The sequence below is a fragment of the Oryctolagus cuniculus genome, chromosome 7 (genome assembly GCF_051225735.1).
Source record: "Oryctolagus cuniculus isolate XC-2025 breed Fujian yellow rabbit chromosome 7, ASM5122573v1, whole genome shotgun sequence".
NCBI classification, from domain to species: domain Eukaryota; kingdom Metazoa; phylum Chordata; class Mammalia; order Lagomorpha; family Leporidae; genus Oryctolagus; species Oryctolagus cuniculus.
Genome location: NC_142873.1, coordinates 36,209,411 through 36,222,590, shown reverse-complemented (window position 1 = coordinate 36,222,590; position 13,180 = coordinate 36,209,411).

Sequence of the window (13,180 nt, the reverse complement as noted above, 5' to 3'; positions counted from 1 at the left end):
GTCTCCCAGGCGGGTGCAGGGGCTCAAGCACTTGGGACATCCTCCACTGCCTTCCCAGGCCACAGCAGAGAGCTGGACTGGAAGAGGAGCAACCAGGACTAGAACCCGGCGCCGCAGGTGGAGGATTAACCAAGTTAACCACGGTGCTGGCTCCTACTGGATGACTATATCTGTTAACAAAAAATTCTACACATCAAACAAATGCCATTTTTTTTACATTAATTGGCTTTAATAGAAAGCAAATAAGATAGAAAAAGAGGAGAGTTTCAGACTCTTGCTTTTCAAGAAGATGAAATGATGAATTTCACAGAGCCTCTCCTGGAGTGAGGTAGGCAAGAGGAGAAAGAGTCATTCGACTCATTTTCTAAGTTCACCAGATGTATAATTAGCTGCACATGTGTGTGTAGATATGCTGTGTGTTAAAATATTTGAAATGTAAAATATAAATCTGTCATTGATTTTTCATAAACCTGTTTTGTCACACTTAATTTTTAATATACTAGCAGCCTGAAAAATTTGAACTGACTTGAGAGAGCCATTTTCAGTTTTTGGGACACACTGGTTATTAGAATTGAGAAGTTTATTTCAGATATAATAAAATTTGTCTCACTGGGAATATGTGTCTTTCCTTTAAAGAACACAAGCCCTTCTAGCATGTGCATTTTCTCAATATTTCCACATTTCTGCTCTTAGCACATGTCTGTTTCAAAGTTGATGCTGATCTTGGCCTTGACCCTGTGGAAGATAGTAAACCAAGCAACACACACATACATTATTCCTTTTATTAGTGATGATACTGGGGCAGAAGAAGTGAGATTAAATATCTTAGCAGGAATACAAATCGACTGCCATTCTGTGTAGTTACTCCTCTACACATTTTTTAGGAAAATACCATTTTATAAATAAACAATACATCTGTGTTTTTTCCTTTAGGAATTCTTTATTTAAACATAAAACATAAAAAAGAAAATTATAGTAATATTAGGAAGATTTTTTTTAAGATTTATTTTATTTATTTGAAAGAGAAGTAGAGACAGAGAGAAGTCTTCCATCCACTGGTTCACTCCCCAATTGGCTGCAATGGCAGGAGCTGTGCCAATCCGAAGCCAGGAGCCAGGAACTTCTTCTGGAACTCCATGTGGGTGCAGGGGCCCAAGCACTTGGGCCATCCTCCACTGCTATCCCAAGCCATAGCAAAGAGCTGGCTTGGAAGAGGAGCTGGGACTAGAATTGGCGCCCATACGGAATGCTGGCGCTTCAGGCCAGGGCTTTAACCTGCTGTGCCACAGTGTTGGCCCTGATCATTGTTTTTTAATTTTTGACAAACTTTTCATTCTTCTAATAACTTGTCTTTTATTAACATAAAGAGAGCAGATTTCATGTAGTTCTTAGATATAATCTGAAGAATATAAAGTTTATTTAGCGCTGAGACCAGCATGCTTTTTTTTTTTAAAGATTTATTTATTTATTTTAAAGTCAGAGTTATGCAGAGAGAGAGAGAGAGAGGTGTTCCATCCACTGTTTCACTCCCTAGTTGGCCACAATGGCCAGAGCTATACCAATCCGAAGTCAGGAGCCAGGAGCTTCTTCCGGGTCTCCCATGCGGGTGCAGGGGCCCAAGCACTTGGCTCACCTTCTACTGCTTTCCCAGGTCGTAGCAGAGAGCTGGATGGGAAATGGAGCAGCTAGGTCTTGAACCAATGCCCATATGGGATGCCAGCGCTTCAGGCCAGGGCATTAACCCACTGTGCCACAGTGCAGCCCTGGAACCAGCGTGTTTAACAAGGCTGTGGGACATATCAAAGGGAATATTTAGGGAGGCAATGAGATGGGGCTGGTGGTCAGCAATAAATCTAGACAAAAACTATTCATTTGGGAGCAATTGGCATATAGATGATAGTTGCAGCTATGGAGAGAAATGAGAACACTAGGGAGATAGTATATCAAGTGAGAGTGTTATGGGTGAAAGGGTGAAAAGATTACTTTGGTTCTTTGTCTCATGAAGAAGAATTTCCAACCATACCAGGCAAAGAGAAAAGCAAGATGTATTTGAAAGCAAGATTTATTTAAGTCAGAGACCTCCAGCCACAGTGGCTTGGAGGGGGACTCCAAGAGATGCATAATCTGAAGGGGCTGGTGGTAGGAGGGTTTTTATGCACAATTTTGGGGAAGAAAAAATACCCAACAATCATGTTGACATTCAGTTACCAGGCAAGGACAAAACCCTCCAAAAGACCTGATTTGCAATTTTATTTGCCAAGGGGTGGAGTGGGCAACTTGTTTTTACAGTAAACTGTGGGCTCAGGATGGAATCACTACTCCCTTGCTATTCTCATGGTAAAATTGGAAACCTCAAAAGAGAGGGGCAGGTGTTTGACCTTGCTAAAGATAACTTCTGGGGAAAGAAAGCATTTTGCACCCTAAATTTCTGCTGGAACAAACCTGATTGCTTTTTTTTTTTTTTTTTTTTTTTACAGGCAGAGTGGACAGTGAGAGAGACAGAGAGAAAGGTCTTCCTTTGCCATTGGTTCACCCTCCAATGGCCGCCGCGGCTGGCGCATTGCACTGATCCGATGGCAGGAGCCAGCTGCTTCTCCTGGTCTCCCATCGGGTGCAGGGCCCAAGCACTTGGGCCATCCTCCACTGCACTCCCTGGCCACAGCAGAGAGCTGGCCTGGAAGAGGGGCAACCGGGACAGAATCTGGCGCCTCGACCGGGACTAGAACCGGGTGTGCCGGCGCCGCAAGGCTGAGGATTAGCCTAGTGAGCCACGGCGCCGGCCTCTGATTGCCTATTAACCCATCTGACTCCTCACAAGAGGAGTAAATGGCTAAGAAAGAATGCTTGGGAGAAACAGAAGAATAGGAGTGAGGATCTAAGGCCTGTTCTCTCAGTCCGGGAGAGAAGTTGGGCATCTGGTCCAGGTCCCAAGAGCTTACTTATCCCAGTTTATACCAGCTGCTCCCTTCTCCCTTCCACTCACCCCCTCAGGCCCTACTCCCACCCTTCTTCCACCTCCATGGCCCATGAGTGTCTCTCTTACTGTCTCATCTGGATGCTGTTTGCTTGCATTCACTTGCTCCATACACTCTGGACAGCCATCTACCTGGCTGAAGAGCCTGCCATGGCCCAAAGAGGCACCCCTGTGCCTGGGGTCCTCTCCTTTCTACTCTTGGTTCCTCACTCTAGATGTGGACACCATGAAACTTGGAACTGTCTAATGGCCTTTTGATTGGCCCAGTGTGCATGCATGCATGTGCGTGTGTGTGAGTAGGTAAGGTTTATTTAAAAATATCAGAGAGGATATTGACTATGACAACACCGGATTTTGTAAATAATATTTACCGTTTTCATTTTCTCTAAAAGGTTATAGTTTCTCTGTCATTTTCCCCCTCTAAATACAGGCTATTGTCTACGTGAAAACGTACCACAAAGCAAAATGTTTCTTTCAAGTGCTAATGGCACCATTTTCTCCTCCAGTTCTAATTGTCAATCACATCATTTCTCATTTCTCCCTTTAGTGTTTATCAACAACATCAGTGATATAAACAAACATGACACTTGTCATTTGTGTGGTTTTTGTATCTAATTTCGCATCTGCTTGGGAAACTTTTTACTACAAACTTCATGATTCGCATTAGATGGTGACTTGGTCAGAGCATTCACTCCTTGATGAGCTGCCCTTGTGGACACTGACTTGACCTTGATCTTAAACTTCTCAGCTTCCGGAACCTAGAGAAGTAAATCTGAAGTGTTTGTAGTCCACCTCATCTAGGGTGCTTTGTTACAGAAGCCTGATAGACTAAGGCAATAGGTAACAGCAAGAATTTGTGTGACATTGTACTAGTCAGTGAAAATCTGTATCAGTTTGTGATTCTGCCAGGGAAATAAAACCAGTAGGATATCTGTCTAGAGCTGTATCATCCGTATTATATACACATCATCGAAATCTGTATCTGAATCTATCTATATTTAAAAAGAGTTTTTCAAGAAATCAGATAATGTGATTGAGGGGCTGGCCAGTCTTACTCCTTCAGGGCAGATCTGCTGCTGAAGACTTGGACGCGAACTCACATTGCAGTTCAAGAGCAGAGTTTTTTTCTACTTCTGAGAAACTTTAGCCTTCCTCTGAAAACCTTTCAATGATTAGATGAGGCTCAGCCAGAACATCAAGGATAACATCCTTTACTTTTAGTCAAGTGATTGTGAAGTTAACCACTTCTACAAAACAGCTTCAAAGCGATACCTGGATTAGTGTTCAATAAAATAACTTGGTAGTAGTCTGCTGAGTTGACACACGAAACTAACCAGCACAGGTGCTTGATAGTCAACAAAGTGCTTTCACACATCACAGCTTTTGACCATCAATTATATCCTCCCCTCAAAGGATTATCTATCTGTTGAAAGATAGACACGTACAGGGCAGTTCCATAAATGTTAGACTAGAGACATTATAAAGTACTCTGGGAATACAGAGAAGGGATAACCCAAAGGCCTTTAAAGGGGGAAGATAAGATTAAACAGAACAACCCTGCTAGATTGTGCTTGGATTTCGCATCATCATTTCATTAAATTTTATAATTCTGTGAGTTAAGTGCTGTGAATCCCATTTTACGAACATGGAAATGGAAGTAAGAATGATTTGATAGCTTTTTAAAGATATCAGAGCTCATAAAGTGGCTGAGGTATCGTTTAAAATGACTCTGGAGAAAGTGTGCTATAGCGGGTAAGGGCATCTGAATCCCGTATCTCCCACATCTAAGTGTGTGGTTGGAATTCCGGCTCCTCTTCTCATACAGCTTCCTGCTGTGGTGCACCTGGGGATCAAGGGGAAGATGACGCAAGTACTTTGGTTCCTGCCAGTCGTGTGGGAGACCAGATGGAGCTCCTGGCTCCTGGACTAGATGTGCAGCTGTTGGGGGAATTTGGGGGAATGTGGGTCCATGAATGGAATACCTTTCTTCTCCCCCTCTCTCTGTCATTCTTCCTTTCAAATAAATGCACATAATAAATAAATAAACTTTTAAATGATTCTGGTGTCAAAATATACATTTTTCTTTTATTACTCTTACTGCTAAGTTTATGATGTCAATTAAGAGAGTGCCCTGTGTGTGGCTGGCATTCCTTAGATGCTAACTGAATAGGAGCAGATTAGTGGATTTGGACTGAAATGAACTGAAAAATCATTGAAGGTGGCTGGGTCTTGAGAACTCTTCCACTTGCTTTCTTGGAGAGTTTGGTATTTCCTTCCTGTATGTCTCTTCTGTGAAGTGAGGGTTTAAAGATGATACTAAAATTCCTGTTGGCTTTTAAAAGCTACTTTTCTGTGAATTGGCTTCCCTGAGGTTACCCAGCGAGAGGACATTATGGTGAAATGTTTTCCCTTGACTTTTATTACAAAAATGCCCCACATATGGCCAGTGATGAAAAGGCAGTAAAATAACCACAACAACACAAAATACCAGGAGGGAATGAATGAGTAAATAAATGTTTTGCAACTGTCATTACTGTTTCCTGACTACAGCAGAGGCAAAGTAAAATTGTAATAGGAACACAATGAGCTGCACTGTATTTTCCAAGTGATATTGATTTCAAATGTTCCTGTAACCAGTTCTTTGGACAATTGCTGTCTCTGAGTGTCCCCATTGACCACCTTTGTCAACTGACCCCCAGAGCTTGAATGCTCCCACCTGGTACAATACCACTCTCTCTCCCAGTGACAAGGGGGCGGATTGCACTCTTGTTCGAACCTTTTCATCTGATTGAAGTGGGTGCTCAAAAGCCTGGGAAGACAAAAGTAATTGCTTTAGAATTTTCAGCACAGGCTGTTACCAGCACAGGGAACATTGACAATGTTTATGGGATGCTGGGTGATCTCTAGCCCCTGGAATTGCTTAATTGACTGCTCTTCTCTGAAATAACCTGGTACTGGAAATCTCTGCCACCCTTGCTTCTTAAACACCCCTTGCAGAAGTCATTCTCATCAATAGGTCCCTAAGTTCATGTTGTCTCAGGGGGATGGTTCCCTGACGCTGCTCCATCTCACCGCAGTTTTCATAGTATGGGTTCTTTCTTCTTTAAAATTTATTTATTTTCATTCCACTTTAAAGGGAGAGAGATAGAGACCTGCTGGTTCAGGTCCCAAATGCCCACCAAGAGCTAGGGGTGGGCTAGGATGAAGCCAGGAGCCCAAAACTCAATCCCAATGTCCCATGTGGGTGACAGGGACCCATGTACTTGGGTCAACATCTGCTGCCTCCTGGCGCATCAGCAGGTAGCTGAATCAAAAGAGGAGTCAGGACTCGAACCAGGCAGTCTAATATGGGATGCAGGCATCCCAAATGGCATCTCAACTCCAAACATCCACCTATCTTCTGGGTTCTGCATTCTATTTTTCTGATAGGGTACATGAACTCACTCAGGGCACTTTTAAATGAGTAGCATCTATGACGCGGCCTATGGTGCCATGTGGTGTATAATCCTCACAGTGAGTAATGTGGACAAACAACCTTGGTACGATTTGAAAGGGGATATGCTGTATGTTGTGACTAGTGTGGCTTAGATGTTACCTTGATGTTCTTGTCTAGCTCTTTTCAGAAGCTTCTGAGGGCTTCCTTTGCCCTGTCTCCTTGGTCCTGAAAGGACGTCATCCAGGATACTTCCCATTCCTCCCTACACATGCCCCTCCCCTGTTTCATGCTCTGAGGGTAGACCTTTATGGCCATCAAGCAGGTTCCCTGCCCTCTGGCTTCTAATTACAGTGGGAGGAAACCCCGGCCAAGGAAGGCAGGAGGAGAGAGCACACAGGGTATGATCCCCTGGCTCACCCCCACAGCGGGGCTGGTCAGCAGGAGGTTGTTCTTGTACTTCCTGTTTATTCCCTCAGCCACCTTCACAGGTAGACGTGTTCCTTAGTTATAGTAGCTGTGTTTCCTTTGCTCTTTCAGACCTAGGGATCATAGTAGCACCCTGCTCTCTCCTAACTCTGCCACACTTCTAAAGTCCCTTCATTAAGACTGTTTAAGCCACTCCTGCTTGTGGGCACTGCCTGTTCTAGGGGAAACCCTGACGTAGATGCATGTGGATACAGCATGGCAGATCAGACACTTCCACAATGATCTCAATTTCTTTTCTTTCCTCTAGCCACCTCCCTGTTTACTGATGTCTTGCCTATAAAGCACGATGTTTTAGAAGAAAACAAGGTCACTTTCCTGGTAGTGGGGCCTAACTCTCAAGGGGTGGAGGGTGGCTTTGGATTCAGCTGATCACTCTGCTGTTGCTATCCTGAACATCTTAATTTTTGAGCAAAAGTCCCTGCATTTTCAATTTGCAAAGGGCCCTGCAAAGGAGATAGCCTTTGTGTGGTTTGGTGTGGGAATGTGGAGTTGAGTGGACAAACTCTTTGCACTCTTCCTCAAGGGAGAGTGCTTCACATTTACCCTCTTATTCTTCACCCAAGGACAAGGAATACTGCTGAGATTCTAAGGTTGTGGGTGGGTCACCTTTAGCCCTGGGAAGAGATACTTCTCTCTTTTTTTGTTCTTTCTTTTTTTCCCTTGCTGCCCCTAATTTGAGGGCCAGAGCTCACTACTTACCAGCATGTGCTCCGTGTCTCTGTCTGTCTGTCTCTGTCTGTTTCTCTCTTTTTCCCCAAGTGTCCTTTAGAAGCAATAAGGCTAAAACTATAGGGGAAGGAGAGATACACGAAAGGTTTTCCTTTTTCCGTTGGTACACCCCCTAAGTGGCCGCTACGGCCAGCGCGTTGTTGCTGGCGCACTGTGCCAATCTGAAGCCAGAGCCTGGTGGTTCCTCCTGGTCTCCTATGTGGGTGCAGGGCCCAAGGACCTGGGCCATCCTCCACTGCACTCCCAGGCCACAGCAGAGAGCTGGACTGGAAGAGGAGCAACCAGGACAGAACCGGCGTCCCAACCAGGACTAGAACCCGGGGTGCCAGCGCTGCAGGAGGAGGATTAGCCTAGTGAGCCGTGGCGCCGGCCTTTTAAATTACTTTTCTTTACTTATCACTTGTGGAGTGAGCATCTTTTACATATGTATTTGTCATTTATATTACATATTTAAAAAGTTGTTCATTTCCTTTTCTCATTTTTTGATGAATTATTTGCTTTTTAAAAAATATTTATTTATTTGAAAGGCATAATTATGTAGAGAGAGAGAGAGAGAGAGGGAAAGATCTTCCATCTGTTGGTTCACTCCCTCCCCAAATGGCCCCAACAGCCAGAGCTGGGTCGATCCAAAGCTAGGAGCTGGAAGCTTCTATCAGATTTCCCATGTGGGTGCAGGGGCCCAAGCACTTGGGCCATCTTCCACTGCTTTCCCAGGTGCGTTAATAGGGAGCTATATTGGAAGTGGAACAGCTGGGGCTGCCCATATGGATGCTGGTGTTGCATCTGCTAAGACAAAGGGCAATCCCAAATTATTTGTTTTTCTTAAAAAATGGATTTGAGGTTATTCTTTATTCTAAATATGAATTTATTGCCATTTGTTGCAAATATTTCTACTAGTGTACCTCTTCTAAGTTTTTTTTTTAATGTAGTCTTTTGTTATTTAACGGAAAGAATTAGAGATTGGCATTGTGCCAACTCCCTGCTAATGGCCTGAAAAAGGTAGGAGAAGACCCCTGCCATTGACCTATGTGAGATACCTGGATGAAACTCCTGGCTCCTAATTTTGGCCTGGCTCAGCCCTAGCCTTTGCATCCACTTGGGGAGTGAACCAGTGGATGAAATTTCTCTCTCTCTCTCTCTCTCTGTTTCTCCTTTTTTCTCTGTAACTCTGAATTCTAAATAAATAAATCAATATTTAAAAATAAAGGAGGAAATTGATCAAAGTAATAAAAGAAGTTACACACTTGGAATTAAAGGAAACTATTATTTCCTGTACTGTTTTTTCCTTTCTAGAATAAAGTGAAATTTTAGGTCCATATTGCATATGTTCTAATTCTACCCCATTTTGCATTCTTTGAATGCTATGCTTGTAGGTGAAGGAGGAAGAATTCCATTACATTATTTTCCGATTTACTTATTCACTCTCCAACAGTGCCCATTGGGTTTTTCAATCCAATTACATTTTATACCTCAATTCTAACATGTTTTATTTCAAAGATTTTTTAAAGATTCATTTTATTTACTTATAAATCAGAATTACAGGGTTAGAGAGAGAGAGAGAGAGAGAGAGAGATCAATCTTCTATCCACAGGTTTACTCTCCAAATGGCCTCAAAGGCCCAGACTGGGTAAGGCAGAAGCCGGAGCCCAGAGCTTCATCCAGGCCTTCTAGGTGTCCTACGTGGATATAGGTGCCATCTCTGCTTCTTTCGCAAGCACATTAGCAGGGAGCTAGATTGGAAGTGGAGCAGCTGGGTCTAGAATGGGCGCCCATAAAGGATGCCAGTGCTGTAGGTGGCAGCCTAACCCACTGCACCACAGCACTGACCCCTGTTTCTAAGATCTTTATGGTTGATTATTTTAAAATCCACCTTATAAATTATTCTTCTAAAGTGTGCAGCATAATGAATTTTGAAAAATGTGAATAAACAATTTCATAACTGTCATCATAGTCATAGAATAAAATATATAACCATTATTCCAAAAAGATCCTCCATGCCTGTTTCCCATCAATCCCCTCCCCTGGTCTCTAATAGTTGGCAACCATTAAAATTCTTTCTGTCATTAGAATTTTTCCTTTTCTAAAATTCAATAGAGATACTCATTTAGTATGTAACATTTTGAAACTCGTCTTTTCACCAGGTCTTGCTTTTGCGATTCATTCCTTTTACTGGATATTTAAGTGGTCTATTTATTTTATTGCTGAATAGAGTTCCATTGTATTAGTGTACTACATTTAATTAACCATTCACCAGCTGTTGGGTGTTTGAATTTTTGAATTCTTTCCAGATTTTGGTATACACAGTTGAGCCTGTTGATGGCTGCTTTTGAGTTTTTGTTACAGAAACCATGTGACTTTCAAATATGATAATGTATACTATCTGTTTTCACAGAAAGTTTGCCACCCTCTCATGTAGAATATATATATAGAGAGAGAAAAAGAGAGAGCGAGCTGTTTTAATGACCTTGATTGTTAGTTCCATCACCATTTCTAGATCTTCCCCTTTTGATTAAATTTCATCTGCTTATGAGTCATACTTTTCTCCTGTATGATAAGTTTTCACTTAATATTGCATATTGTGAATTTTGTTTGCTGTGTACGGAATTTTGTTACATTCTTTTGCATAAACTTGGAATGTGTTGTGGTATTTGGTTGTCACTTAGAATCAGTTAAAACCTTTCTGAAGGGCCGGCGCCGCGGCTCACTAGGCTAATCCTCAGCCTTGCGGCGCCGGCACACCGGGTTCTAGTCCCGGTCGGGGCGCCGGATTCTGTCCCAGTTGCCCCTCTTCCCGGCCAGCTCTCTGCTGTGGCCAGGGAGTGCAGTGGAGGATGGTCCAGGTGCTTGGGCCCTGCACCCCATGGGAGACCAGGAAAAGCACCTGGCTCCTGGCTCCTGCCATTGGATCAGCGCGGTGCGCCGGCCGCAGCGCGCTGGCCGCGGCAGCCATTGGGGGGTGAACCAACGGCAAAGGAAGACCTTTCTCTCTGTCTCTCTCTTTCACTGTCCACTCTGCCTGTCAAAAAAAAAAAAAAAAAAAAAAAAAAAAAAAAAAAAACCTTTCTGAGTTACTTTTATCCTTTGAGTGTGTCCAGACCTGCCTTTGATCTAGGTATTATTTAACATTATTGCTAAAGCCACACCTGTCTGAAGTCTTGAACCAGTGTTCCTTGTCTTATGAGGTCGTTTCACTCTAGACGCTGGTACCATGACCTTGAGAAGGTACGGAGGTGATCCAGTGGAGTGTTTTTCCAAGGTTATTTCCTAGCCTTAGGAAGCTTCCTCTCACTCACGCAGACAGCAGTACTCAATCAAAAACACGGAGGAGACTTTTCTAAGGATTACTGAAGCTTTCCTTCTGCACATCCTTCTTATTTCTACTTTCTATTTCATAAGATCTTGCTGATTTGGCCTCTGTTAATGCTGGTCTCCCAAACTTAGCAGAAACAGGGGGCTTGTGTTTCTAGTTTCTCTGTGACAACCCGGAAAATGCTTCCAGTTATCTTCCCTCTCTTAGAGGAGAGATCAGTTCTGCCTATCCTATCATACATTCAGCTTTCTTTTTTTTTTTACATTCTGTCCTATTTTCTGTTGTATTAAATGGTGGGTAATTACAGCTTCTGTTGCCCTGTTATGGGGAGAATTGGAATCCCAGTGCAGTTTTTCTTTATTGCTCCTTGCTCACTTCTCCTCTTACCTGCTTATCTGTGTCTTTCACCTGGGAGACTAAATAACAGTGAACAGCTTTGGACTTTGCTCTTCCAATTATTCAGATGCAGAAGCAACCCTTTATGAATATAAAGTCCTCTCTTATCTCTCTGCATAATTTTATGTTTATTCTGTTGACTGCTTCACTCTGTGTATTTATTCCGCTTCCTCAAGGCATCTTGTTTTTCAGTTTAGGAAACTTTCCCCCATCTTTTTTATGGTTTTAACTTCTTCAACTTTTTTGAGATAGTTGTTGCTGATCTGTATATTTTGCTCATTTCCCTGTTGGCCTAATTTACCTTAAGGGAGTTGTCATTCCTCCTGTAGAGCATGAGATATATATATATATATATATATATATATATTTTTTTTTTTTTTTGACAGGCACAGTGGACAGTGAGAGAGAGAGAGAGACAGAGAGAAAGGTCTTCCTTTGCCGTTGGTTCACCCTCCAATGGCTGCCGCAGCCAGCACACTGCGGCCGGCGCACCGCGCTGATCCGATGGCAGGAGCCAGGTACTTATCCTGGTCTCCCATGGGGTGCAGGGCCCAAGCACTTGGGCCATCCTCCACTGCACTCCCGGGCCACAGTAGAGAGCTGGCCTGTAAGAGGGGCAACCGGGACAGAATCGTGCGCCCCGACCGGGACTAGAACCCCGTGTGCCGGCGCTGCAAGGCAGAGGATTAGCCTAGTGAGCCGCGGCGCCAGCCATGAAATATATTTTTAAAGCAAGTTCTTTTACTTGGCTAAGGAAGGGGGGAATGAGAGCTGGATGGGAAAGAATAACAAATATACAATACATTATGTCAGTTATCATTGAATGATTCTATTCCTTGATTTTTTTTTTTACTTTTTTTCCCCCAAATCTCCTTTCGAACTTCACAGCACTGTTCATGATGATTCTTCCATGTAAAGAGCCGTTTTTCTTTCTCTCTACTATCAAAATCCTATGCAAACTTTAGGCAAAACAAGACTCACCTCTGAAAAAAATAGTGTAACTACCTTGGCTCTTTTAATTAATGTGGCTCGATTGTTTAATACTGATAATAGTTATGTATTTAAGGTCGTGTTTGACAACTATCATTCTGGGAGCTCCTAGTACATGTACATGCTAAACTCTGTGAAGGACATGTCATATGTGCTTCATTGTTTAATCCTTATATAACTGGGTAGGTGTTATTTTCCTATTTACATAAAAAATGAAATTGTGGGGCACAACTGTCATCCTTAGAGATCTCTGAACAGAATCCAATTCAAAGTTATTGGAAGTTTTCGCAACTTATTCAAGAGACAGCTGGTGCCAGACTCCTAACTCTGGGTGTGGAGCTCCTTGGCATTGCTCCTCCTTATTGGATGACTTTTTCTTGGTTTGGCAAGATTATAGTTAAGCAAGACACTACATGGAACACATGGTTTGAAATGAGTCTTTCACTTCCTCCAGGGATTTCTTTAGACTAAACCTCTGAATTTGTAGGTAACTTAAAAACAAACAAGCAGATACAGAGACAGTTTACTTAGGCTTATTCTCAATGAGTCAAAAGTGACATAAAAAATAGAGATAATGATAATTATGCTACAGTTTCAGAAGTAAAGCAGTGGGGAGAGAGGGCTGCAAACCGTAAGACACTCCAGCTACACCTGTCCCACAGGCACCCAGGGCCCCTCTCAGGGCAAGGGCTTCAATCACATTCTCCATGATTGCAAATATGAAGCCAAAATAGAAGTCTATGACCAAACCAGATTCCATTTCGTTCATATTATGTCCTCTTGGCTAACTAAATTTCCAGGTTTTTCAGGGAGATTGATATCAACCAGAAATACAAAGAAAAAAAAAATCAACACATAC